This window comes from Erinaceus europaeus, chromosome 19 (assembly GCF_950295315.1).
Source record: "Erinaceus europaeus chromosome 19, mEriEur2.1, whole genome shotgun sequence".
Classification (NCBI taxonomy): Eukaryota; Metazoa; Chordata; class Mammalia; order Eulipotyphla; family Erinaceidae; genus Erinaceus; species Erinaceus europaeus.
The window spans coordinates 49,493,684-49,518,772 of record NC_080180.1 but is presented as its reverse complement, the minus strand read 5'-3'; the positions used below and the strand labels follow the sequence as shown (position 1 = coordinate 49,518,772).

At 42.1% G+C, this 25,089-nt stretch overlaps 1 long non-coding RNA gene across 1 annotated transcript in view; it reads right to left on the bottom strand.

Moving 5' to 3' along the window:
- Positions 1-8,832: 8,832 nt before the first annotated feature.
- The window catches only part of LOC132534643 (uncharacterized), a 56,972-nt gene continuing 40,715 nt past the window's right edge, over positions 8,833-25,089 (bottom strand). Inside the window, exons 3-4 of the long non-coding RNA XR_009546372.1 lie at positions 14,998-15,095; positions 8,833-9,088 (exon numbers count right to left, since the gene is read on the bottom strand). This is a non-coding gene — a long non-coding RNA (uncharacterized LOC132534643). The remainder of the gene's footprint in view (positions 9,089-14,997; positions 15,096-25,089) is intronic.

Here is a 25,089-nt window from a genome sequence, read left to right as displayed (position 1 = left end):
ACTTATTTTCTGCATCATCATTGTATCGTCTTCGAGACAGCGGATTAACATCTTAATCCTGCACACATTCTTCTGATGAGAACTCCATCTGGGAGGCCTAACCATCCCTGGAAACGTCTGGGTCACACATGTCCACATGCCCTTTGCCAAGTGCTTAGTGGAGTATGCAACTGTGGGTAAGATATGCTCAAGATTGGACCTGGTGCTCGGGGTGGCCTGGTGTCTATGTTGTTTGGGTCCAGCTTCAATCACTGGAGTCATTTGCTTTAAATTATCACAACTAGACCCTTTTTGTGTGTTCTTTCATTCTATTTTTGATGCCCTTGCATTTGGAGCCATTGGGCAATGTTTAACTTTGTGGGTTTTAGTTTGCTTTTGGGTTTAATCCCTGTTATTGATGTTAAAACTAGACAGGAGTTGCAGAAGGCCTAAACCATTAATTGAACTGGTCTGAGGCATTGTGAACACACACTTGAGCAAATTCCTCTTCACAAGCCTTATGTGACACCCCCTCCACACCCCTAAAGTCACAACTGATAGCCACCTGTCTCTGCTTTGGAACTGTTTGCGGAAACAGAGCTGACAAGGATCTCTGGGGTCTTGTGGGGTCAGTGCCTGGTTTCACAGGTGAGGTCATGAGGATTCAGAGAGGGTGGGAAGGCTGGAGCTCTGACTCCATGAGGGAGGCACCTTTCCCATGACTGAAATCCATGACCAGCTTGTTCCAAGAGGCAGTAATATATTTTTTTTCCCTGAACTCAGAATCCCCAATAAAACTTTAAAACAATACCCTACCCTGAATTTTATGTGTTTGCATAATGAACCACTTGAGTAAAATGGAAATTTCAGTTAGGACTTATGTGACACTTGGTGGAATGTGTGTATGTGTGCGTGTGTGCCTGTGCATGTGTGTGTGTGTCTGTTTATGTAGAGAGAGATGTTCTTGTTATTTGCAGCAACTACTGCCTTATAAAGTCACTGTGATCTTTTTTAAATTATTTATTTATTTATTTATTCCTTTTGTTGCCCTTGTTGTTTTGTTGTTGTAGTTATTATTGATGTCATTGTTGTTGGATAGGACAGAGAGAAATGGAGAGAGGAGGGGAAGACAGAGAGGGGGAGAGAAAGACAGACACCTGCAGACCTGCTTCACCACCTGTGAAGTGACTCCCCTGCAGGTGGGGAGCCGAGGGCTCGAACTGGGATCCTTCCGCTGGTCCTTGTGCTTTGCGCCACGTGCGCTTAACCCACTGTGCCACCGCCCGACTCCCCACTGTGATCTTAATTAGTGACCACTGAACCATCTGTCCTAGAGGAGATAGAGGACTGGGATCCTGTAAGTTGAGTCAGCTTCAGATCCACCAACCATTATGGTTACAGGCTTGGCAATTTTCACTTCAGCCTTTCAAGCTGCAGGGAATTCATCATCAGTGGGCAATGATTTCATCAGTCATACCCGCCTAGTAGAGCCCCATAAAAACAGACACCACAGAGAGCTTCCAGGTGGCTACGGCACATGCACCTGCGGAGAGGAGGGTGGGACACCCCGACTTCACGGAAACAGATCTTCGATCTTATGCTCCATACCCTCCCAGACTCCACCCTATGTGTGGCCCTCTTCATCTGGCTGTTCCTCTGTAGCTTTTTTTTTTAATTTTAAAAAATATTTATTTATTCCCTTTTGTTGCCCTTGTTATTTTATTGTTGTAGTTATTATTGTTGTTGTTATTGTTGTCATTGTTGTTGGATAGGACAGAGAGGAATGGAGAGAAGAGGGGAAGAGAGAGAGGGGGAGAGAAAGATAAGACACCTGCAGACCTGCTTCACTGCCTGTGAAGCGACTCTCATGCAGATGGGGAGCCGGGGGCTTGAACTGAGATCCTTAAGCTGGTCCTTGCACTTTGTGCCACCTGTGCTGAACCCACTGCACTACCACCCAACTCCCATGCTTTGTTTTTTTAATATTTATTTATTCCCTTTTGTTGCCCTTGTTGTTTTATTGTTGTAGTTATTATTGTTGTTGTCCTTACTGGATAGGACAGAGAGAAATGGAGAGAGGAGGGGAAGACAGACAGAGAGAGAGAGAAAGACAGACACCTGCATACCTGCTTCACCCCATGTGAAGCGACTCCCCTGCAGGTGGGAGCCGGCGCTCAAACCAGGATCCTTCTGCAGATCCTTGTGCTTTGTGCCACATGCACTTAACCCACTGCGCTACAGCCCGACTCCCCCAACTCCCATGCTTTTATAATAAACTTTCAGTGAGCCGTTTTAGCTGTCGATCACCTCTGAAGGAACTCCTGATTTCCAGCTGGTCAGCTGGAAGTGCAGGAGGCTCCTCCTAACTTTTGTTAACCTCCCTCAATTATTCAGAGGACATGCCTGGCTAGTCATGGCTTAAGATTGGCATGTGACATGGTGACATCCTTGTGGGACTGAGACTTTCATATGAAGGGTGTCTACTAACTTTGTGTAGTTAGTGTGAAAACTAGATTGAATTTTTGGATGACCAGAGTGATGAAGTTTTTCTTGGTGTGAGGATACCCCAACTCACCACCTTCCCAAATTTGGTGTCAGAAGTGTTATGAGTCCAGATAGGTCAGTGTAGGGTTGGGGAGAAAGCATAATGGTTATATAAAATGACTATCATGCCTGAGCCTTTGAGCTGCCAGATTCAGTCCCAAGTACCACATAAGCCAGAGATAAGCAGTGCTCTCGTACATAAATAAATACAGATTAAAAAAAGAAGAAGAAGAAAAAGAAGGAGGAGGAGGAGGAGGAGGAGGAGGGGGAGGAGGAGAAGAAGAAGAAAAAGAAAAGAAAAGAAGATAAACAGATTGGAACCAGCCACTGTTGTGGTGGTTTGGTGTCGGGCTGCACCGCGGAGAAGAGAGCCGACGTCCAGAGCAAAGGGGTACACAAATCTTTATTATAGGATGGGGGGGGGGGTTGGTTCAGACCACGTGGAGCCAGCTGGCAATGGCTGTCCCCACTATCTGGGGGGGGGGGAGAGCAGGGAGCCAGACCTCAGAGAGGGAGAGCTGAGAGCCCAGAGAGGGGGGGGGGGTCAGGGGGCTTTTTATTGGGCGACACCCAGGGGTGACGTGTAGGGCCAGGATTGGTTGAAGGGGCACTCTAGGATTTTGCTGGGCGTAGAAAAACCTGGGGGCGGAGACTGCATCAGAATAACTCCTCAGCAACAAGCCACATTCTTTGATGTTCTCAAAACTTCCCATGTTTTCTTGCCCGCTTGCTATTAACTGTGTTCAGCTGTTTATCTGGTATATTCCTGTCCTCCCATTCACCTGTGAGCTCCTACTCACTCTTTACCATGTAGCTTAAAATCCACCTCTCCAGTGAAGCCTTAGTTGACATCCACAATATACTGGGCCCTTCTGCCTTTGAGATCCTTAAAACCCTTGAGCACACGTGTCTCTCTTTACACTGCAATATTTAAAATGATGATCTGATACTGCACATGTGTTTTAGACACCTGAGACACATCCTTAAAGAAGTACTCAGGTGGTTACAGGAAGTCAGGACACCTGACTCCCAGAACATAAATCAAACCCAACCAATCAAGGACTTTGTGGTATCCTGAGAACTATTATTTCACCTTTTGGGGGAGTCATCCTTCCTTCTTCCTGCTTATTGCTTATTTTTCATTCAGGTTCTTATATTCATATCTGAGCTAGACTGAATTGAGTATTAACTGGGGGCTGGTGAGTGCACATGTCATAGTTTGCAAGGACCCAGGTTTGAGCCCCCAATCCACACTTGCAGGGGGAAAGCTTTGCAATTGGTGAAGCAGTGTTGCAGGTGTTTTTCTGTCTCTCTCCCTTTCTATCTTCCCATACCCTCTCAATTTCTGACTGTCTCTCTCCAACAAATAAATAAAGATAAAAATAAATAAGTAAATAAATAAAAGAGCTGAACTGACTATTGGTTGCCATGAGCTGTAAATACCCATTCCCATGTCCTGAGTTAGAATAACTTCTAGAGAGTATTACTGATTTCATTGCCTCCTTTGGCCTATACTATTATTCATTTGAACTGACCTGGCATTTTTCTCTTTCTCTCTAATTTTCATTAATTTATATCTATCTATCTATCTATATCTATTTGATAGAGACAGCCAAAAATTGAGAGGGAGGTAGAGAGGGAAAGAGACAGAGAGATACCTCCAGCCCTGCTTCACCACTCATGCAACTTTTCCCCTGAAGGTGGGGACCAGGGGCTTGAATCCAGGGCCTTACACACTGTAATGTGAATGCTAAACCAGGTGCACTACCGCCTGGCCCCTTGGTGTTTCTTCATCAAGTTTTTGGGCTTATCTTTGAGAAAGCTGATCTTGGTGTCTTGAACCCCCTTGAGAGGGCTACCATGCTGTGTGGGCACCAGGAGGTGGTGCTGGACTCTGGCTCCTTTGTTCTGGTCAAAGGGCAGAAGAAGAGTTTCTAGAGTTATCCAAGCCCAAGGTGTTATGCCCTTACGGATGTCTTTCTTTGAAAGACTGAAATGGTACTGATTTCTTTCTTTTTTAAAATTATCTTTATTTATTGGATGGAGACAGCCAGAAATCAAGAGGGTAGGGGGGATATAGAGAGGGAGAGAGACAGACAGACACCTGCAGCCCTGCTTCACCACTTGCAAAGCTTCCCCCCTGCAGGCAGGGACTAGAGACTCAAATCTGGGTCCTTGAGCACTGTAACATGTGCTCAACCAAGTGCTTCACCACCCAGCCCCACCGTACTGATTTCTTTGGTTTGGGTTTACCTCCATTTCCTGGAATAAGCTGCTTTTCATGCCTTTTTAAAATTTTCTTCCCTAGAGGCCCCAAAATTCTGTTAGGGTATTTGCTACACTGCAAAGATGCAATCTTTTGGAAAGTGTCTGTCAAGGTAAATTGGAGTGAGCTTTTGAATATCATTAAGGCTGATTGCCTTCACAATGGCAAAGTCTCACTTTGCACCAGCTCAACCAACTTACTTGATGAAAACGCCCCCAGAACTGGTTGGTATATTACACCAAAATAACGTTCAGGTCCTGGAACATGATGGCAGAGGAAGACCTAGAGGGGGGTTGAATTGTTATGTGGAAAACTGGTAAATGTTACACATGTATAAACTACTGTATTTTACTGTGGATTGTAAACCATTAATCCCCTGCAATAAAAAAAGAAAGAATGAAGAAAAAAAAAAGAAAGACCCCCTGTCCCCCTCAAGGATATTTCTCTTTCACTGTTTGTCTGAATTTGACTTAATTAGCCTCTGATCAAGGGGGGATGGAGAGAATACTGAAATCTGTCTGCTGTGGCTTTGGGATCTGATCTTCCAGATTGATCTGAAAGGTCTGCTCTTGTGGCCAGCCTTCATTAGAAGCCAAAACTCCTTTCCCAGAGTCCAACAGGCCTTGATGCAAAGGTGTCTGGAAGCAAATCCAGCTTCCAGTTAATGACTGTATTGAATAATCCCCCTCTTACCATAATACCTTGGTGGAGACCTGACTGATGAGATAAGATGGGGTGTGTTCAGGGTGGAATGGCCTTAGATGAGCTTGCTTATCTATTCTTAGACAACCTGTGCAGTTGATCTCCCTTCCCCAGTGAGTGACATTGTCTTTAGGACGTTCAGGACTCTCCTGAGAAGCCAATCTTGGATGGAAAGATGCCCAAAGAGAGAGGAAATGGTCTCACTCCTCAGACAATACGAATAACTGTCTCTCTTATGGCCAGAACATGGAATATTGTCTGTGAATTCTTCATACTTCTCATTTTACTATTTAATTTATCTATTACTATTTTTATTTATTTATTTTAACCAGAGTGCTGCTCAGCTCTGGCATATGGTAGTTCTGGGGATTGATCTTGCCGCTTTTGGTGCCTTGGGCATGATGCCTAACCACAGTGTTATCCTAGCCTTTAATTCCAATCTATAATTTTGGGGCTAAAATTATTCCTTTGGGATAATCTCACTCATGGACAGAACTTAAGAAATAAGAACAGAAAGAAGTAACACATGGACTGCTTTGGCGTATTGTACCAAAGCAAAGGACTCTGGGGAAGGAGGGATGGGGGCAGTGAGAGTAAGTGGATCCTGGTACATGATGATGGAAAAGCAAGTTCAAATTGGGGGGTGTTTTGTAGACACCTGTCATGCTGAGATGAGAAACTGTACCCATAAGTCAATGACTATACTGTAAACTACTAACTTCCCACTTAAAGAGTGAGTGTGTATCCCTTTGGTAAAGCACATCCAAATATTGACTATCTCCTATTTGTTTTTAAAACTTTCTTTAGTGGAGCACTACTCAGCTCTGGCTTATGGTGGTATGGGGAGTTGAACCTGGGAGTTTGAAGCTTCAGGCATGCGTGTACTTTGTGTAAGCATTATGCTATCTCCTCCACCCTGACTATACTCTATAGGAAAGAAAATATCATGTCCATGTACATGAAGAATAACAATTAAAAAAATTTTTATTTATTTATTCCCTTTTGTTGCCCTTGTTGTTTCATTGTAGTTGTTGTTATTAATGTCATCATTGTTGGATATTACAGAGAAAAATGGAGAGAGAAGGGGAAGACAGAGAGGGGGAGAGAAAGATAGACACCTGCAGACCTGCTTCACTGCCTGTGAAGCAACTCCCCTGCAGGTGGGGAGCCGGGGGCTTGAACCGGGATCCTTACGTGGTCCTTATGCTTTGCACCATGTGCACTTAACTCGCTGCGCTACCACCTGACTCCCAAATAATAACAATTTTTTTCTTCCCCTTCTCCCTCCCTCCCTCCCTCCCTCCCTCCCTCCCTCCCTTCCTCCCTTCCTTCCTTCCTTCCTTCCTTCCTTCCTTCCTTCCCTCCTTCCTTCCTTCCTTCCCTCCTTCCTTCCTTCCTTCCTTCCTTCCTTCCTTCCTTCCTTCTTTCTTTCTTTCCTTCTACCTAATAGAACATTGCTCAGTTCTGGTTTATAGTGGTGCCAGGGATTGAACCTGAGACCTCAGTACTTTAGGTCTGTTGTATAAACCCTGTGATAGCTTCCTAGTCCTAAAAAAAAGATTTCTTTCTAAGTTTCTCTTTCTGCCTTTTATGTTTGGCTAGAACCTGACTTTTTAAAATTCTGTCCACTCACTGAATGGATCCTTTGTCTTCCACTCCTTATTAGCTTCTGATGTTTTTTCCTCCATATTTTAGACAATATTAAAATGCCTATAATCAGTCATTCTCTGATTTCCTTAGTAAGTTCCATTCACTCAGCAAAATTTCAAAGTGAAGTGGAATTAAATAAAACTTACAGACACTGCCAATTTCCAAACCTACTGACATGGCCAAATGGACATAGGAAATCGTTCTCCACTATAAACTTGAATTTTTTCTCCTTTGGTTAAAGCTTATTTCCAAAGGCTGTCAGACAGATATTACAGACGGAAATAGTTTTAGGTTTAACTAATTATTATTTTAGTTGTATTACCCATTCTTATGATGGAGACTAACACTACTTAAATAAGGAGCTGGAAAATAGGGATTAAGTGAACTACTTAAAATATAGGAGGGTGGGGAGACAGCTTGATGGCTACGCAAACAGGCTGTCCTGCCTGAGACTCTGAGGTCTCACGTTCAACCCCCTTTTCTACTCCATTTCCATTACAACCAAGCATTTGTAGCTGAGGAAACAAATAAATTATAGTTGTGAAATTATAGATCAAGTTGAAGTGGAATCGCTTTGTCTGTTTTATTGTCATGGTTGATTGTAAGCGCTAGTCTTGGGCTGAATGCTCAAGAAAAATCATAATTAATCCCGTGTTTGCTATTAAGTTCTGTTATATTTTAAAAACCTGCCTCTCTCTCTCCCTCCCTCTTTCACTTCCCCAACAGGCTTATTTTTGGGACTCAAAACTTGCATGGCTTCTTCTCCCCCGGCATCCATTTTTCTTTCTTTTAAGCTTTCTTTTTAGAGAGAGGGCAAGGGCCAGAGAGATAAATACAGAGAGTCGGGGGACACTACAGCACAGCTCTGCCTTGTGAAGCTTCCTGGTGTTTGAGCAACATAACATGTGTGCTCTACCATAGGAGCCCCCTCCCAGCCCTAACTCTTTTTATTTTATTTTATTATTTTGCCTTCAGGGTTATTGCTGGGACTCGGTTTATGACCTACATAGTCAACGACTGCCACCTCTCCAGATTCAAAGGAGGTCTCGAAACTTTACATCAGGCTCAACCTGACGCTGTTGACTGGCTACGGAAGAAGGGCAAACGCTAGAAGAAGAAGAAGTGCCTGCACTATGAATCCACTGCTCCTGGAGGCTATTTTTTTCCTTTTGTTGCCCTTGTTATTTATCATTATTATTGTTATTGCTGTCCTTGTTGTTGGATAGGACAGAGAGAAAATGGAGAGAGGAGGGGAAGACAGAGAGGAGGAGAGAAAGGTAGACACCTGCAGACCTACTTCACTGCCAGTGAAGTGACCCCTTTGCAGGTGGAGAGCCAAGGGCTTGAACCAGGATCCTTGTGCCGGTCCTTGCGCTTTGCGCCATGTGCGCTTAACCTGCTGTGCTACTGCCTAGCCCCTTATTTTTGTCTTGTCTTGTCTTGTCTTGTCTTGTCTTGTCTTGTCTTGTCTTGTCTTGTCTTGTCTTGTCTTATTTATTTTTGGGCAGAGGAACCAGAGCGTAACTCAGTCATTTCATGCAGTTTTGGGATCTGAACCTAAGAGAAGAACCTGTGTAAGGCATAACTTCTACTGGTGAGTACCACCCCCGCCCCTGTCCTGTTCAAGTTCTGTTAGAGTTTTCCCAGATATATTTTTGGATTCTTTATACTGAGAACAATGAACTCACCCCTTTGTGGATTTTCAGAGCAAACCGAACACTGATTTATTTTCCTCCAGCTGATGTCGATATTATTAGCACATGGGCAGGAGTAAAGAATTGTAGCCAACGTCTTCCTCCAGCCAGTCTTTGGTGTCACATAGAAGGCACCAGGTGAAGCATATTTGGAAAAGGAAAGAACACATTTTGAAATCTATGAGACTGTAAGTTGCAGACACAACAGAAATGGCAACGTGAGTCCTGATGTGCTCTGTTCTTTCCTTGGGATCTAAAAGATATCAACAATGAGTTGGCTTTTGAAATAGCTGATTTGAAACAAGTGAAACCACTTAGTAGAATTTCAGATTGTTTTAAAAATCAGTTGGCTCTAACTCTTGGAAAGCAGAGCTTATTATTTCACAAAGCTTATTCTTAAAAGCATGATATATTGTATCTTGTTAGGGAATAGCTGAGAAAGCTAGAACAGAGTATCAAGGAGTCATTCTTTGAGTTTATTTTCTCATGTGTGAGATGAGCTCAGCAACAGGAAAGATGTGTAAGATGCTTCTCAGCTACAAAAGTCCAGTATAGAAATAGACATGAATTTACTGGGCAGCCGAAAGGAGTTCAATGCTTAGCTTGTTGGTAACAAGATAATTTACATAGGATTCTACGTGTGGCACTAGTCCATCAGGTGAATTAAATAAGAGTATTGAGAAGCTGAATATGGTAGCTTTTTCTAAGTCAACCTGGATATTAAAGTTAATTGCACTGACAACGTTTTCTTTGTGTTCAAATATTCTGCAGTTGACAGACATAGCCTTTTTCAGCCAGTAAGTTTTAAGTCTGATACCCCGTGAAAGGCATTGTGAGGACTTAGAGGAAGATGCCCCATTGGAGAGATAATGCTAATCTGGAAACCCTGAATGATAGAAGCAGTAACCTAAAGGTTTTTTTTTTTCTTCTTTCAAGTCACTTTTCATTTGTCATTAATAGTGGGTTACAAGATTGCAAGATTACAGGGTATATAGTTCCACAGCACACCTACCACCAGAGATCTGTGTCCTCACCTGCCCAAAGATAACCACCATAGTTCTCACAGTGTCTTAGAAACATTTTGTTTGACTTTTCAATCTTTTTGCAAGTTCGTGTGTATCAGCTCTCTAGATTCCAAATATGAGTGTAACCCTCCGGAGGTGGTCTTTCATCTCTTTACTTACTTCACAAGTATACTCGCCTCCAGTTCCATTCACATTGTCCCATAGGACACAATATCACCTTTTCACTGCAGAGTAGTATTCCATAGGGTATGTATCCCATAACTTCATCATTCATCCATCTATCTATGGGCATTTAGGCTGCTTCTACTCTGACTGTTGTGAATATGTAGCTATGAGCATAGAGGTGCATATGTTCCTTCAAAATAGTGTTTGTATATTCCCAAAGGGCTTTTTTTTTTTTAAATTACCTCTCCCTTTTAGTTTCATTAATCAGAAAAATGAGAACTATTCCTGTCCCAAAAACTCCAGTTCCCTTTAAGAGGAAGAATCTTATTTTTTCCATCTCTAATTTCTATGATTGTGCAAATCTAAATTAAAAATGCTGGGATTGTTCACAATATTCATCACATATTTTTTAAGCCACAATAACAGCTCAATATAGTACACTACGTCCAGAGCAAGAAAGAGAGGAGCTTAATACCAGCTTTATGAAATTAGCTGGCTCCAAATTGAGAATGAGCCATCAGGTCAGGTTTCAAGTGTTTATCTTAAATATAAGTACTCCAAAAAGGAAGGAAAGACAGTTGTTGAAGAATCCAGTGAAAGAACATCTTCTTCAAGGATAATGCATCTTTTTCATGGACTACCTGCTCTTCATAACATGAGAATCATGGTATATGTATCTACTTAAGTGATGCAGTTTTTTTTTAAAAAATTTTTTATTATCTTTATTCATTGGATAAAACAAGAGCAACAAAAGGGAAAAATTAAAAAAAAAGACAGAGAAATGGAGAGGGAGGGTTATAGAGAAGGAGAGGGACACCTGCAGCACTGCTTCACTGCTTGTGAAGCTTCACACCTACAGGTGGGGACCAGGGATTTGAACCTGGGTCCTTGAGCATGGTAATGTGTAAGACCTACCAGGTGTATCAACACCCGACCCCTATATTTGGCTTTGAACTTTAGTGAAATAGTCACTAAAATATTAATTTTAATGTTTTTGTATAATTTTGTAAAGCAATATTTTAATTAATATTGCTTTACAAAATTATAAGACAATGGGTATAATTCCACACCTTTTCTACCACCATAATTCTGTACTGCCATTCCCTCCATTGAAAGCTACAGTATTTCTCCCAAGGTTCCATGTATGGGTTGACTATTATTTATATAACTATCTTTCTATATTAATATATATTTGCCCCCTTCCCCCCATGGTCCTGCCTTCTCTTTCTTTTCTTTCCCTTCCTTCCTTCCTTCCTTCCTTCCTTCCTTCCTTCCTTCCTTCCTTCCTTCCTTCCTTCCTTCTTCTCTTTCTTTCTTTCTTTCTTTCTTTCTTTCTTTCTTTCTTTCTTTTTGCCTCCAGGGTTATTGCTGGGGCTCAGTGCATGCACCACGAATCTACTGTTCCTGCAGGCTAATTTTTTTTTCCCTGTTAGTTGCCCTTTTTTTTTTAAATCATTGTTGTGGTTGTTATTATTATTGTTATTGATGTCATTGTTGTTGGATAGGATAGGACAGAGAAATGGAGATAGGAGGGGGAAGTGGGGGGAGAAATAGACACCTGCAGACCTGCTTTACTGCCTCTGAAGTGACTCCCCTGCTGGTGGTGAGCTGGGGGCTCAAGCCTGGATACTTACTCCAGGCCTTGTGATTTGCACCACGTGCGCTCAACCCACTGCGCTACCACCTGACTCCCCTTCTCCTTCTTTTTAAGTTACACCTATACCTAATACGACTTCCGAATGTCCTTTCTTTTTTTCTCTCTTCTCCCTCAGATCCTGATAGACTTGGAGTTCAGAGCCCTCTGGTCATCTTCCATATCATTTCTTTCCCTCTGGGAGTATGAACCAAAATTCGTTTTGGGATGTGGAAGGTGAGAGTTCTGGCTTCTGTAATTGCTCTTCCTCTGGACATGGACGTTGACAAGCTGATCCATACCCCCAGTCTGTTTCTATCTTTCCCTAGTGAGGTAGGGCTCTGGGGAGGTGAGATTCCAGGACACATTGGTGAGGTCTTTTGCCCAGGGAAGTCAGGATGGAATCATGATGGCATCTGCAATTTGGTGGCCGAATGGCAGTAAGATATAAAGCAGGACAAAATTTTAATAAACCGGAACCCAAAGGTAGGAGTAGATCAGATGAGAATAGAAAGAAGCTAGGAAATCTATTTTAGGTATGTTCCTAAGGGCCCATGACTTCTGTAATTATTCCTTGAGTTCAATAGCTAATATGGAGGTGGACAAACATATTGTCTGGGAAGATCATGTTAAAGTTGAGAACAGGGTTATAAAGTTGCATTAGGGCAGAGAGTAACTCTCAAACTTTAAGAAAATCTATGAATAAAATTAACTGTTTACTCCATCAACTGGACCCAGGGCATGCACAAATATATATAGCAAAGGAGTAACTTCTGAGTCCCTGTCAGTCTGAGCTCACAGTTCATGGTCACAGCTGGGAACATTCTAGGCTGCACTCACCTCAAGACCAGATTTCCTTGAGTGGCAGGGAAGGATGACCCAGCCTCCCTTTGGAGAGTGGGACAGTTCCTACTATTGCTACTTGAGGGAGGACAAGTTTCTGGAGTGGCCCATGAGAGGACTTATGATGATGTTCCTGATGGAAATGACGAGTGATGGTATAGAGAGGCATCTATCAGAGGTCTAGGACCATCATATCTTTGTAGAATCCAAAGATTCCCTAACTAGAGCCCCAGATGATGGGGTGGTCTGGTATTTACCAAAAAGGCCATCATTAAGTGAACCAATTTCTTGACCTTATCCAGCATTTGTAGTCCTTTCTTTATCTGATGAGGCTAAACTTTCTCCCAGTTGTTAAAGCATTAGTGTCATTTGTTGTATCCAATAGGCTTATGAGGTCTTTCTACTAGATAGTTAAACTTATTAGATCTAAGTCTAATCAGCTAGAGAATTTTTGACGTCTTCTTTTGGTCCGTGAAATAGAGTCTTCAAATTCTAATTTGGACTTGGGGAGATTAAAGACAAAAATTATGTGTATCCAGAATATTCCAAATCTGCCTGCTTTTGACGAATTTTATTTCACTGAACCAATTAAAAAAATGCCTTCATAGGCTCCATGATAATTTTGTTTTTGCTGGAAATCAGGAGCCTGGGCAGTAAGTGGGTGCTGTGACAGCAAAGAAAAATCATACTCTGTGTGGTCTGTAATGTTCTGGAAGTATACTCATCCCTGTACCTGGGCTGGCTGGATTTGAACATGGGTGACTTCACTGGGCTTCTAACAGTAGAACCAGGTCAATTTTCACTGACTTAAACTTTGTGTGTGTGTGTGTGTGTATGTGTGAACGTCATGTCAGTTTTTGAGTTTTGTAATCCATTAACTGTTATTCATAGTCATGATTACTGTGTTGAATAGCAAGTTTTATTATTTTATTATTATTACTTGCCATCAGGTTTTATGCTGGGACTGGGTGTCTGTATGGTGACTCCACTGTTCCCAGTGGCAATTTTTTAATTTATTTTATAAACAGAGGAAAGAGAGAGAGAGAGAGAGATGCAGCACTACTTTACCACTTTTGAAGCTTTCCTCTGCTGGGTGAGGGGGGACAGGGACCTTGAACCCAGGTCTTCATCCATGGTAATGTGTGCACTCTACCTGTAACTGTGTATCTCTGAATAACAAACTTTAAATGAGATGCCACCAGAAAGTGTTTGTTCAGCTCTGTGGTTATCGTAAGGAGGGGGTCCCATGAACCTTGGTGGTGAGTACAGTGAATGGTACACTCATCTATACCAAACATGTATACAGAGGTGTAAAGATATACTCTTGGAGTTTTATGATTTGTAAATCAGTACTTATTAATATTATTAAAATGAAAAAAAAAAAGAAAAATGTGTATTATACTTTCTCTCAGGCAAACTGGTCAGAATAGAATGTGTTACCACAGTTCATCTCTGCCTCTAGGTAAGCTCCAGGTTAAGATGGGGTTGGTGGAGAATTTGAGCAGATTCTAAGAAAGGAAGAAATGCCAGTTTTGCACAGACTCTTTCAGAAAGCAGAGGGGTTGGGAATACTTCTCAAGCTGTTTTGAGAAACTCATGTAAACTGGAGCCAAAACCTGTCAAAACTGTAACCAAAAAAGGGCAGAGGAAACTGCAGTCCTCATGAGCATAGATACCAAGTTCTTCATAAAAGTATCAGCACGTTGAATCCAACAATATGTAAAAAGATATCACATAATAGCAACGTGGGAGTTAGGCCAGAATGTTAGAGCAGAGCTGCTCTCATACTTAAAACACGAGTGATGTCATTACTATATTAACAAAACAAAGGAGAGAAGTCAAATATTCATCTGAATAGCTGAAAAACTTACACTTTTCAATTAACATTTAGATTTATGTGAAAACACTGCCCTTTGAAAGTTTTTCATTTAACTTGTTAACTTCTAATGAAAAAAGTGAACAGAAGAATGCAAAGGTGAACTCTATTCAGCTTTAAACTTTAAGATTATTTGTCTATAAAGACTAGAGTTATTTTTTTGAGCAGGTAGGTAAAGTTTATAAAAGTGTTAATAGTTCATGGTTGTGCAGTGGCACACTCTGCTTAGTGTACATGTTACAGTGCAGAAGTACCCAGGTTCAAGCCCCCAGTCTTCACTTGCAGGGGGAGAAGCAGTGCTGCAGGCAGGATTCATTCTCTCTCTCCCTCTCTCTCTCTCTCTCTCTCTCTCTCTCTCTCTCTCTTTCTTTCTCTCTCTCTCTCCTTCTCTATCTACCCCCAATTTCTACCCACAGAGCTGTGTTATCTGCTTATCACACAACCACAGCCTACAGGAGGTAGACTTTCACAGTCTAACACAAAATGTTGGGATATTAGGAGTTTTGAAAGTAGCTGATATCAACCCAAAGAGGGACAGAAGAGACATCTAAAGCAGGTGTGCGGTTCAGTAAAAAGAAACTTCTAATACCATTCATCACTATCCAACTGACTCCTTTTACCTGCTCCACCTCCCTCCCTGGTCTTCTTCACTAGTGATGGCGGTGTTGTTGACAAGTATGTTACCATTTTGGTTCTTGAGTGCTGTGGGTGAAGGGATCTGATAAATGGAATGGTAGATACAAGTTAATGTACATGGTTTTTCTCAGGGGAATAACATAGAGATTTATGAATGATATCTTCAAGTAATAAGGTGTTTGTTGCCTTGTTCTGTTTTGATTGATGATTCCAGGCTTCCTCATGATTTCCTGAAGCCTTTGAGGTTTAAATTGGAGGCACAGTTATTTCTTCAATTTTGTGAGATTTAACTGAACACACATGCTTCTTGGAACCTAAGCATGACAAAAAAAAAAAAAAAAAAAAACAGGTTCACAATGATTATTAGGCTTCATCTTGTTTCAAGATTTTTTTTTCTTAAATGAAGACTTGCAACACAGAACTTTAGTAGTTACTTAACAGTGGGTCTTTGTTAGCATTGCCTGTGATACTAAATTAATACTGACTTTATATTAACCACTCCTATCTAGATTTCCATTTGTCTATGAATTCTGGGGTAGATTATACTAGAAAAAATTTTCTGTTCTATAAAAAAAAATCATTCACAGTAATAGGGTAAATTTGTTAGGTGTGTTACTCTTTGTCAATACTATATATATATATATATATATATTTTCTACAAGACAATAGAAATAAATCACTTTAGAAAAAATGTGTTTTGATTCCAAACATAGTTAATATAGTGTAGTGGTCCCTAAGGTTTTGTTCCAGTGGTGCATGTCTCCCCCCACTCATGGTTGAAGGATGACCAAACTATAAATTAACTAAAATTTTAAGGTCAATACCATAAAATAACTGTGAGTTGGACTGGTCCAGAGAGACTGTGCAAAGCCAATGGCTCTCATTTATCATTTACTAATCTTTAGATTAAAAGCAGTTTATGATTCATCAATGAAACAAGCCAATGTAATTCAAGAACACTGATTTGAAAACTGGCCAGAAACCCTGGTGCTAATTGTACCATTTAGTTTTCCAACAAATTCTTTTTTTTTTTTTAAGAGAACCCACTCTTTTTTTCTCCTGCCTCACTGATGAATAATAAGCTGATGATAACGTGCCCAGAATTAGGTATCCAGATAGGGACAAGCTTGGATGGTAATTTGGGTTTCTTTTCTTTCTTTTCTGTTTTATTTTTTCATTTATTTATAATAAGGAAACAATGACAAAAACCATAGGATAAGTGGGGTACAACTCCACGCAATTCCCATCACTAGAACTTCATATTTCATCTCCCTCCCCTGATTGCTTTCCTATTATTTATCCCTCTGGGAGTATGGACCCAGGGTCATTGTGGGATGCAGAAGCTGGGAGGTCTGGTTTCTGTAATCACTTTCCCGCTGAACATGGGCGTTGACAGGTTGATCCATACTCCAGCCTGCCTCTCTCTTTCCCTAGTGGGGTGGGGCTCTGGGGAAGCGGAGCTCCAGGACATATTGGTGGGGCTGTCTGTCCAGGGAAGTCTGGCTGACATCATGGTAGCATCTGAAACCTGGTGGCTGAAAGATGAGTTAACATACAAAGCCAAACAAATTGTTTACTAATCATAAACCTAAAGGCTGGAATAGTGCAGATGAAGATTTGGGGGTCTCTGTTTTGTAGATAGCTAGTAGGCATATTTTAGTTGTATTCCAAAGGGCCCATGACTGTATTAGTGTTTTTGTTTTTTTTTTGCTGAATCTGACATCTGATATGCAGGTGGATCCAAGTTATTGTCTGGGGAGATGATGTCATGGCTGGAAAAAGGACCAGAGAGCTGGGTTAGGGAAGAGAATAGCTCCCAAGTGTGGGAAAGGTATATAAATATTGTTGATTGTAAACCCCATTCTTCTTCTAGTGTTTGCCCTTCTTCCGTAGCCAGTCAACAGCGTCAGGTTGAGCCTGATGTAAAGTTTCGAGACCTCCTTTGAATCTGGAGAGGTGGCAGTCGTTGACTATGTGGGTCATAGTCTGTCTGGAGCCACAGGGGCAGTTCGGGTCGTCTCTGGCTCCCCAGCGATGGAACATAGCGGTGCACCGGCCATGGCCTGTTCGATAGCGATTGAGGAGGGCCCAATCATAACGTGCTAGGTCAAAGCCGGGTTGACGCTTGCAGGGGTATGTGATGAGGTGTTTGTTCTTTACCTCAGCTGACTGCTAGCTCTGTTTCCAAGAGACTGGAACAGAGAAGTTCAGTGTAGGCATAGGGGACCAGATTGGGTGACGAGACGTCAAGCGTTGGACAGGGTGGGCGAAGATATCCGCGTATATTGGCAGGTCCGGTCGAGCGTAGACGTGGGAAATGAACTTAGATGATGCCGCATCCCAACGAATATCTGGCGGGGCGATGTTGCTAAGAACTGGCAGCCATGGAACCAGGGTGGAACGGATGGTTCCAGAAATTATCCTCATGGAGGAATATAATTTGGAATCGACCAAGTGGACATGGGGGCTACGGAACCATACTTGGGCACAGTATTCTGCAGTGGAATAGCATAATGCCAGAGATGATGATTGTAGTGTGGAAGTGCTTGCGCCCATGAGGAGCTGGCCAGTCTTGCAATGATGTTATTCCTCACGCCCACCTTTGCTGCAGTTTTTATGAGATGTTCGTGAAATGACAGGGTGCGATCGAGAGTAATGCCAAGATAGACTGGCTGGGCTTCATGCCGGATTCTCGTATCGCCAAGCTGCACATTAAGCTCATTAAGCTGCACATTAAGTGAGGCCGAGGCATGGTGTACATGGAAAACAGATGATACCGTTTTTGCAGTGCTAGGGATTAGTCGCCATTTTTTACAGTAATCAGATATCAGAGACATGTCTTTCGTGAGTGTTTCCTCGAGGATGTTGAACTTTGATGCCTGAGTTGCACAGCAGATGTCATCGGCGTAGATGAACTTCCTTGAAGAAGTTCCTGGGAGGTCATTGATGTAAATATTAAGTAGCGTAGGAGCCAGAACAGAGCCCTGGGGGAGGCCACTTGAGACAAGTCTCCATCTGCTAGACTTGTCACCCAGATGCATCCGGAATCTTCTGTTTTGGAGAAGAAACGATATAGTGTTGGCCACCCATGGAGGCAGGCATCTTGAGATCTTGACTAGGAGACCACGGTGCCAGACCGTGTCATAGGCTGCTGTGAGATCAACAAAGACATTCATCATTGCAAGACTGGCCAGCTCCTCATGGGGCGCAAGCACTTCCACACTACGATCATCATCTCTGGCATTATGCTATTCCACTGCAGAATACTGTGCCCCAGTATGGTTCCGTAGCCCCCATGTCCACTTGGTCGATTCCAAATTATATTCCTCCATGAGGATAATTTCTGGAACCATCCGTTCCACCCTGGTCCCATGGCTGCCAGTTCTTAGCAACATCGCCCCACCAGATATTTATCGGGATGCGGCATCATCCAAGTAAGTAAACCCCATTGATTTGATGTGATCTGGACCCATATTCAGCTTAGGAACCTATGTGACCTCTGCATCCCTGTAGATCTGAGCTCACATTCTGTGGTCATGAGTAGGAACATTCCAAGCTGCCCCAATTTCAGAACCCATCTTCCTCAGGTGGAAGGTAAGAGTACATTGTCCATCCTCCCTTTGGAAGATGGAACATTCTTTACTGTTGTTGATCCATGTTGAGGATAAGGTCCTATGGGGGCCCACAGGGGGGTCTATTCTGTTGTTCCTGATAGGCATGACCAGTAACAATGGAGAGAGGGATTTATTTGAGGTCTAGGCCCATCATGTCTGTTTGGGAATTTTAGGACTCCCCAACTAGGGTCCCAGCTGATATGGTGGCCTGATAGTGACTACAGAGTCATCATTTAAGTATGCCAGTCTATTGTTCATTTCATTCATTATCTTAGGGCCCAGTGAATAGATGATCCCAACAAAGCATGCAATGAGTGTACCTAAGATGACTTGTCTACATAAGCGATTTCAGGCTTCTTTGATGCCAGCCAGAATTCAGGAAAAGAGGAAATCACTTGCTTATCCCAATTTGAAAAAAAAATATATTTTATAGTTTATTAGGACTGGCAACAATAGCCAAAATAAATAATCTTATCAGAAGAACTGAGCATCAGTTCCCAAAGGACCCCCACAGTAAGTTTTGGGAAAGGACTAAAACTGATACGTGGTAAATAAGACCTCCAGCCTGAAGTTTTCCAGTGAGTCAAGGGAGGTAGTGCCGCCATTTCACTCTTGTCAGTACAATCTCTCCTGCTCATGGAAAAAGACTGTCCAACCCTATCTTCCTTGATGTCACTCATGTGGACTGAACACACTTATCCAGGTGGCCATTCCGTTCTTTGCAAACCAGTCACTCAATTCAGGCCTAACAAATGAGTTCTTCTCAAGTATTGAATAAGCTATCAAGGCATTCCCTCCAAGCTGGACTTTGCCCTCTCCTCTGTCTTTTGTTTTCTGATGGACAAAATGATTCTTAGGATCTGAAGACAGTGCTGCTGTCTGTGGTTTCTCCTCCTCCTCCTCCTTTCTTCCTCCTCCTCCTTTCTTCCTCCTCCTCCTTCTCCTCCCCTTTTCCCCTTCTCTCTCCTTCTCTTGCTTCCATCTCCTCTTTCTTTACTTCTCTCTTCTTCCTCCTCCTTCTTTCCCTCCCCCCGTCTCCCCCCATTTTTCTTCTCCTCCTCCTTCTTCATGTTGTGCTGGGATCTCACTCATGTTAATTACCACCCAGTAACTCCCTCTAATCTTGGGGATGAGAGAGCTACACAATGAGAAACAGTACAAGAATAAGCACTATGCCACCATCCATGAAGTTCTTTTGCGGCTATGAGGTGCCAGGCATTGAACCCAGAGTCTCATGTGTTTGAGCAGATTTGCTGCTGTTACCTCCTTGCCCATCTCCCTAACTTTATTGAAGATAATCCTACCTGGAAATACTGTGTATTAATTTCCAAACCACAGTAATAAAATGAATTTCATATAAAAGCCAGTCACAGAATTTTGTTTTCCCAAACATATGCAGTATCATATAGAAGTGCTACCTCAATTTTTTAAAAAAGGTTACATTTATGCTATGCTATAGTTTCTTACATGTGCAATACCATTGTGTGTGTGTGTGTGTGTGTGTGTGTGTGTGAGAGAGAGAGAGAGAGAGATTGAGAGAGAGAGAGAGAGAACCAGAACATCATTTTGGTGCATTTGATGCCAGGGATTGAACTCAGAACCCCATACTTCTAAGTCTAATTCTCTAGTCTCTGTGCCACCTCCTGGACTTGCCATTTCCCTGAGTATGACAGACCCAGATCCTCACATCCTGGACCTTTATTTGACACCATGTTTTCAACTCCCCCACTCCGGTTTTCAAGTCTTTCTTTTTATCTCCTATGTGGAATTTTCTTGACCTTGTTTTTCTTCTCAGCTTAATTTTCTACTGTAACTTTTTTCATCATCTTATTTGTGTCACACATATTATTTAATGTCATCACTTACTTTTTTTTTTGCCATTCCCATGTTTTTATAGTGGAATGGAGATCTCCTCTATCACATTGATTGTTAGCTTCCTATTCTTATAGAAAAAGCTGTATGGTGATCTATTTTAAGTGTTGGAGTTAACTGCTGACTTCCTTGAATGGTTTGTTATGCTAACCTCTTAGTTACACTTCAGAGTAATACACACATGCTGTTAGGGAAAACTATGCATAGAAATTTACAGGCTTATTAAGAAATAACTTATTTAATCACTGTTGTTGTTAAATAAGTATTAACTCAACATCCACTTTAGCCAAGAAAATGATGGGAAATATATTTAAAGTTCAAAATTTACAAGAATGTGCTTGGAAAGGTTGAAATCACACTTTGCAGCGTGCCTGGGGGTTGAGCGTTACATCAATTCTCTGGGCAATGAAACCTTAGCAAAGGATATGTTTTAATGAGCTCCCTCCATCCCCCAGCCCTGAGAGAGAAAGCGGGGGGGGGGGGGGGCAGGGGAGAAAGAGAGAGAGAGAGAGAGAGAGAGAGAGAAATTGAGTTCGATTTACTGTATATAAAACCCCCATAACCTCTTAACAGGTGCTCCAAGAATAAAGAAAACTACTGTTCAGCTTTCCTTTGAGATTTCTTACCTGTCCCCCTGGTTCAGAGCCAAGCACAAGGGTAGAGTGGCAGGGGGCAAGGATTTACACATTGAAATGGGGCCTTTTCTTTCACTTTAGAGTTAAAAAAATAAAGCAACTTCTCACTCTGAACCTGGAAGCAAGTGGTTTCTGGAAATGCTGTTTTTGAATTTTTGGTCCTCTTTCTTTCTCTCTTTCTCTCTTTCTCTCTTTTCTTTCTTTCTTTCTTTCTTTCTTTCTTTCTTTCTTTCTTTCTTTCTTTTTCCCCCTTCTTTCCTTCCTTCCTCCCTTCCTTCCTTCCTTTCTTCTCCTTTTAGATCATTGAAAACTGATTTTAATGTCTTTTTAAAATCTTTAACTATTTATTATTGGACACAGCCAGAAATCAAGAGGGAATGGGGTGATTATATATATATATATATATATATATATATATATATAGAGAGAGAGAGAGAGAGAGAGAGACAGAGAGACAGAGAGAGAGACACACACACCTGCCACACTGCTTCACCACTCGTAAAGCTTTCCCCACTGTAGGTGGGGACCAAGGATTTGAACCCATGTCCTTGTGCATTGTAACATGCATGCTCAACCAGGTGCACTGGTACCTGACCCCTAGATTTGAATTTCTTCTCTATGATTTAGTCTATCTACTCCCAGGTTAAATTTAGCTCAGATTAAGAGGTTATACTCTTAACAGCTTTCTTTCATGCACTTTGTAGAAATACAATAGCAACAAGTAACAGAGATGAGAAAAACAGAAACAGACTATTCCTGAACAGAACTGAAAGCATGAGCCTATTTTAAGAGCATTTAAATATATATATATATTTATTTATTTATTCCCTTTTTGTTGCTCTTGTTGTTTTATTGTTGTAGTTATTATTGTTGTCTGTCTTCATTATTGGATAGGACAGAGAGAAACGGAGAGAGGAGGGGAAGACAGAGAGGGGGAGAGAAAGATAGAAACCTGCAGACCTGCTTCACCACCTGTAAAGAGACTCCCCTATAGTGGGGAGCCGGGGGCTCAAACCGGGATCCTTACGCTGGTCCTTGCGCTTTATACCATGTGCACGTAACCCGCTGAGCTACTGCCCAACTCCCTCAAGAGCATTTTTTGAAAATAATTGTATGCGGTGGGTGGGGTGGCATGACTAGTTGCATGTGTACATTACAGTATGCAAGGACCCAGGTTCAAGCCCCTAGTCACCACCTGCAAGGGAAAAGTTGTGCAAGAAGTGAAGTAGTACTATAGGTGTCTCTCTTTCTTTCTCCCTTTCTCTATCCCTTCTCTCTTGGTTTCTATCTCTATCCAATAAATAGTAAATAAGTAAAATATAAAAATGTATACATGTTTTTAAATTTATTTTGATTTAATGAAAGAGATACAGAGAACAAATCAGAGAGAAATACCAGAAATATTGCTCATCTCTAGCTCATGGTGGTGCTGGGGATTGAACCTGGGACCTAGGAGCCCCAGGCCTGGAAATCTTTTGCAGAACCATTATGCTGTCCTTCCAGCCCTCAAGAGCATTTTTAAAGAACTTAACACACCAGCTCTCATCTCATGTTGGGTCTAGCATCAATGTAGAGGAAAAGAAGACTAACTTTACTGCCTAACCCCTAGTAAAGATTCTTGACCTGTTGAGAATTTCTCCTAAAATGCAAAAACAAAAAAAAAAAGAGATTATCATCTTTGCAGAGGGGCCAACACCCAGTGAAGGAATAGAAGAATATGTGGGAAACAAAATAAAAGCAAAGCCCTCCCTCACTCCCCCTTCTGCTCCAACACCTCATAAAAGTAAAGTCCCAACCTAAACAATGAAAACTCAGAGCTGTAAACAAAATCTGGTAGGCTGAAAGATCCCAGTAAAAAGATGTAGGACTATATAAAAAATGAGTGGGGTGTTTGGAAAGCTGTGGAACATCTGGCCAGGTGAGAAAAGAATATAAAACAGTAGAAAGGGTAAAGCCCTGTCATAATCCTAAGGAGTTCCCCAAAACCTCTGGGAAGAAAATGTTAAGGGCAGGCTCTCTGGATTCCAGCCCACATGCTAAGGTGCCCCTGTCAGAACTGCTTCCTTTTACTTAATCAATTAATCAATTAATTAATTTGATTTTCTTGGGGCCAGGCAGTGGTGCATCTGGTTGAATGCACAAGGAAAGTTTTGAGCCCCCAGGTGGGGACCTGCAGGGGAAAGTTTCACAAGCAGTGAAGCAGGTCTGCAGGTATCTTTCTGTCTCTCTTCTTCTCACTATCTCTGCTGCCTTTCTCAATTTCTCTCTGTCTCTATCCAATAATAAACAAATAAAACATTAATTTTTTTTTTCTGCCATCAGGGTTGTTGCTGGGGCTTCGTGCACATTCAGGAAGTATTCCCTCCCTCCCACCCTCCTTTTTTTTTTTTTCCATTCTTTTTGATAGAGATAGAGAGAATTGAGGGGGACAGGGGAGATCCTCTGCAGCAGTCTTCACCAGCAAGTGAGGACCAGGGCCTGGAACCCAGGTCCTTGAGCATGGTAATGTGTGTACCCTTCTGGACACACCACCTCCCAGTCTGCTTCCTTTACTTTTAGGTGACCTCAGTGAAGCTACTGCAGACTGCAGCTGGGCTCCACAGTGTATATGGAATCCTTGTGCTGGGAAGTCAGATTGAAATTTGAGCAATGCTTGGCCTTTATTTAAATATTGGGACATAGTTTTACTTTTGTCTGGGGAGGAGTTGCTTTCATGAGCTAGTCAGTTTTCAAGCAGGGGCCTGAATGATACACTCTTTCCATTTCATGAAATCATTTTGTTGGGTGGAAAGAAAGTAATGGATAGTGTTGACCAAAATTATGTCTGAAGTGATATTGTGACTCTGTATTTGGGTAGAATTACACTTGAGGGAACCTCTCCTCTCCTTTTCTCTCCCCTCCCCTCCCCTCTCCTTCCCCTCCCCTTCCTTCCTTCCTTCCTTCCTTCCTTCCTTCCTTCCTTCCTTCCTTCCTTCCTCCCTCCCTCCCTCCCTTCCTTCCATTCTTTCCCTTTCTTTCTTTCTTTCTTTCTTTCTTTCTTCTCTTTCTTTCTTTCTTTCTTTCTTTCTTTCTTTCTTTCTTTCTTTCTTTCTCTTCCTTCCTCTCTCTCTTCTCTCTCTTTCTTTCTCTCTTCCTACAGAGAGAGAGAGAGAGAGAGAGAGAGAGAGAGAGAGAGAGTAAAGGAGACCACAGCAACAAAGTTTTCTTCAGTGCAGTGGGGGCTGGGCTCATACTTTGGTCACACACATGGCAAAGTAGCACATTATCCAAGTGAGCTATTTCACTGGTTCACATTTGGGATATTTCTCAAGGAGGTGGAGCAGCCTGCCCAAGAACTTCCACAAGGAGGAAAGGACTTCGAGCTAAACTTTCTAGGTGTTTGTTTGTTTGTTTAGGAGGTTTCTTCTTTACTCTTTTCTGAGTGCCAACTTATGTGAAATGCTGGATTGTAAGGTATACATATGTCTCCTCTCTCTATAGAAATACACAATTGCAGGCCAGGCATTGGTGTACTTGATTGAGCACACATGTTGCTATGTGCAGGAATCCAGGTTCAAGCCCCAAGTCCCTATCTGCAGTGGGGAAGCTTCATGAGTTGTCAATCGGTGCTATAGGTGTTTCTCTGTCTCCCTTTCTTTTTTTTTCTTATAATTTTTCTTCTTTTTAAAAATATTTATTTGTTTATTCCCTTTTGTTTCCCTTGATGTTTTATTGTTGTAATTATTATTGTTGTCATAGTTGGATAGGACAGAGAGAAATGGAGAGAGGAGGGGAAGACAGAGAGGGGGAGACAAAGGCAGACACCTGCAGACCTGCTTCACCGCTTGTGAAGCGACTTCCCTGAAGGTGGGGAGCGGGAGCTTGAACTGGGATCCTTACACTGGTCTTTGCGCTTTGCACCACGTGCACTTAACCCGCTGCGCTACCGCCAGAACTCCCTCTGTCTCCCTTTCTA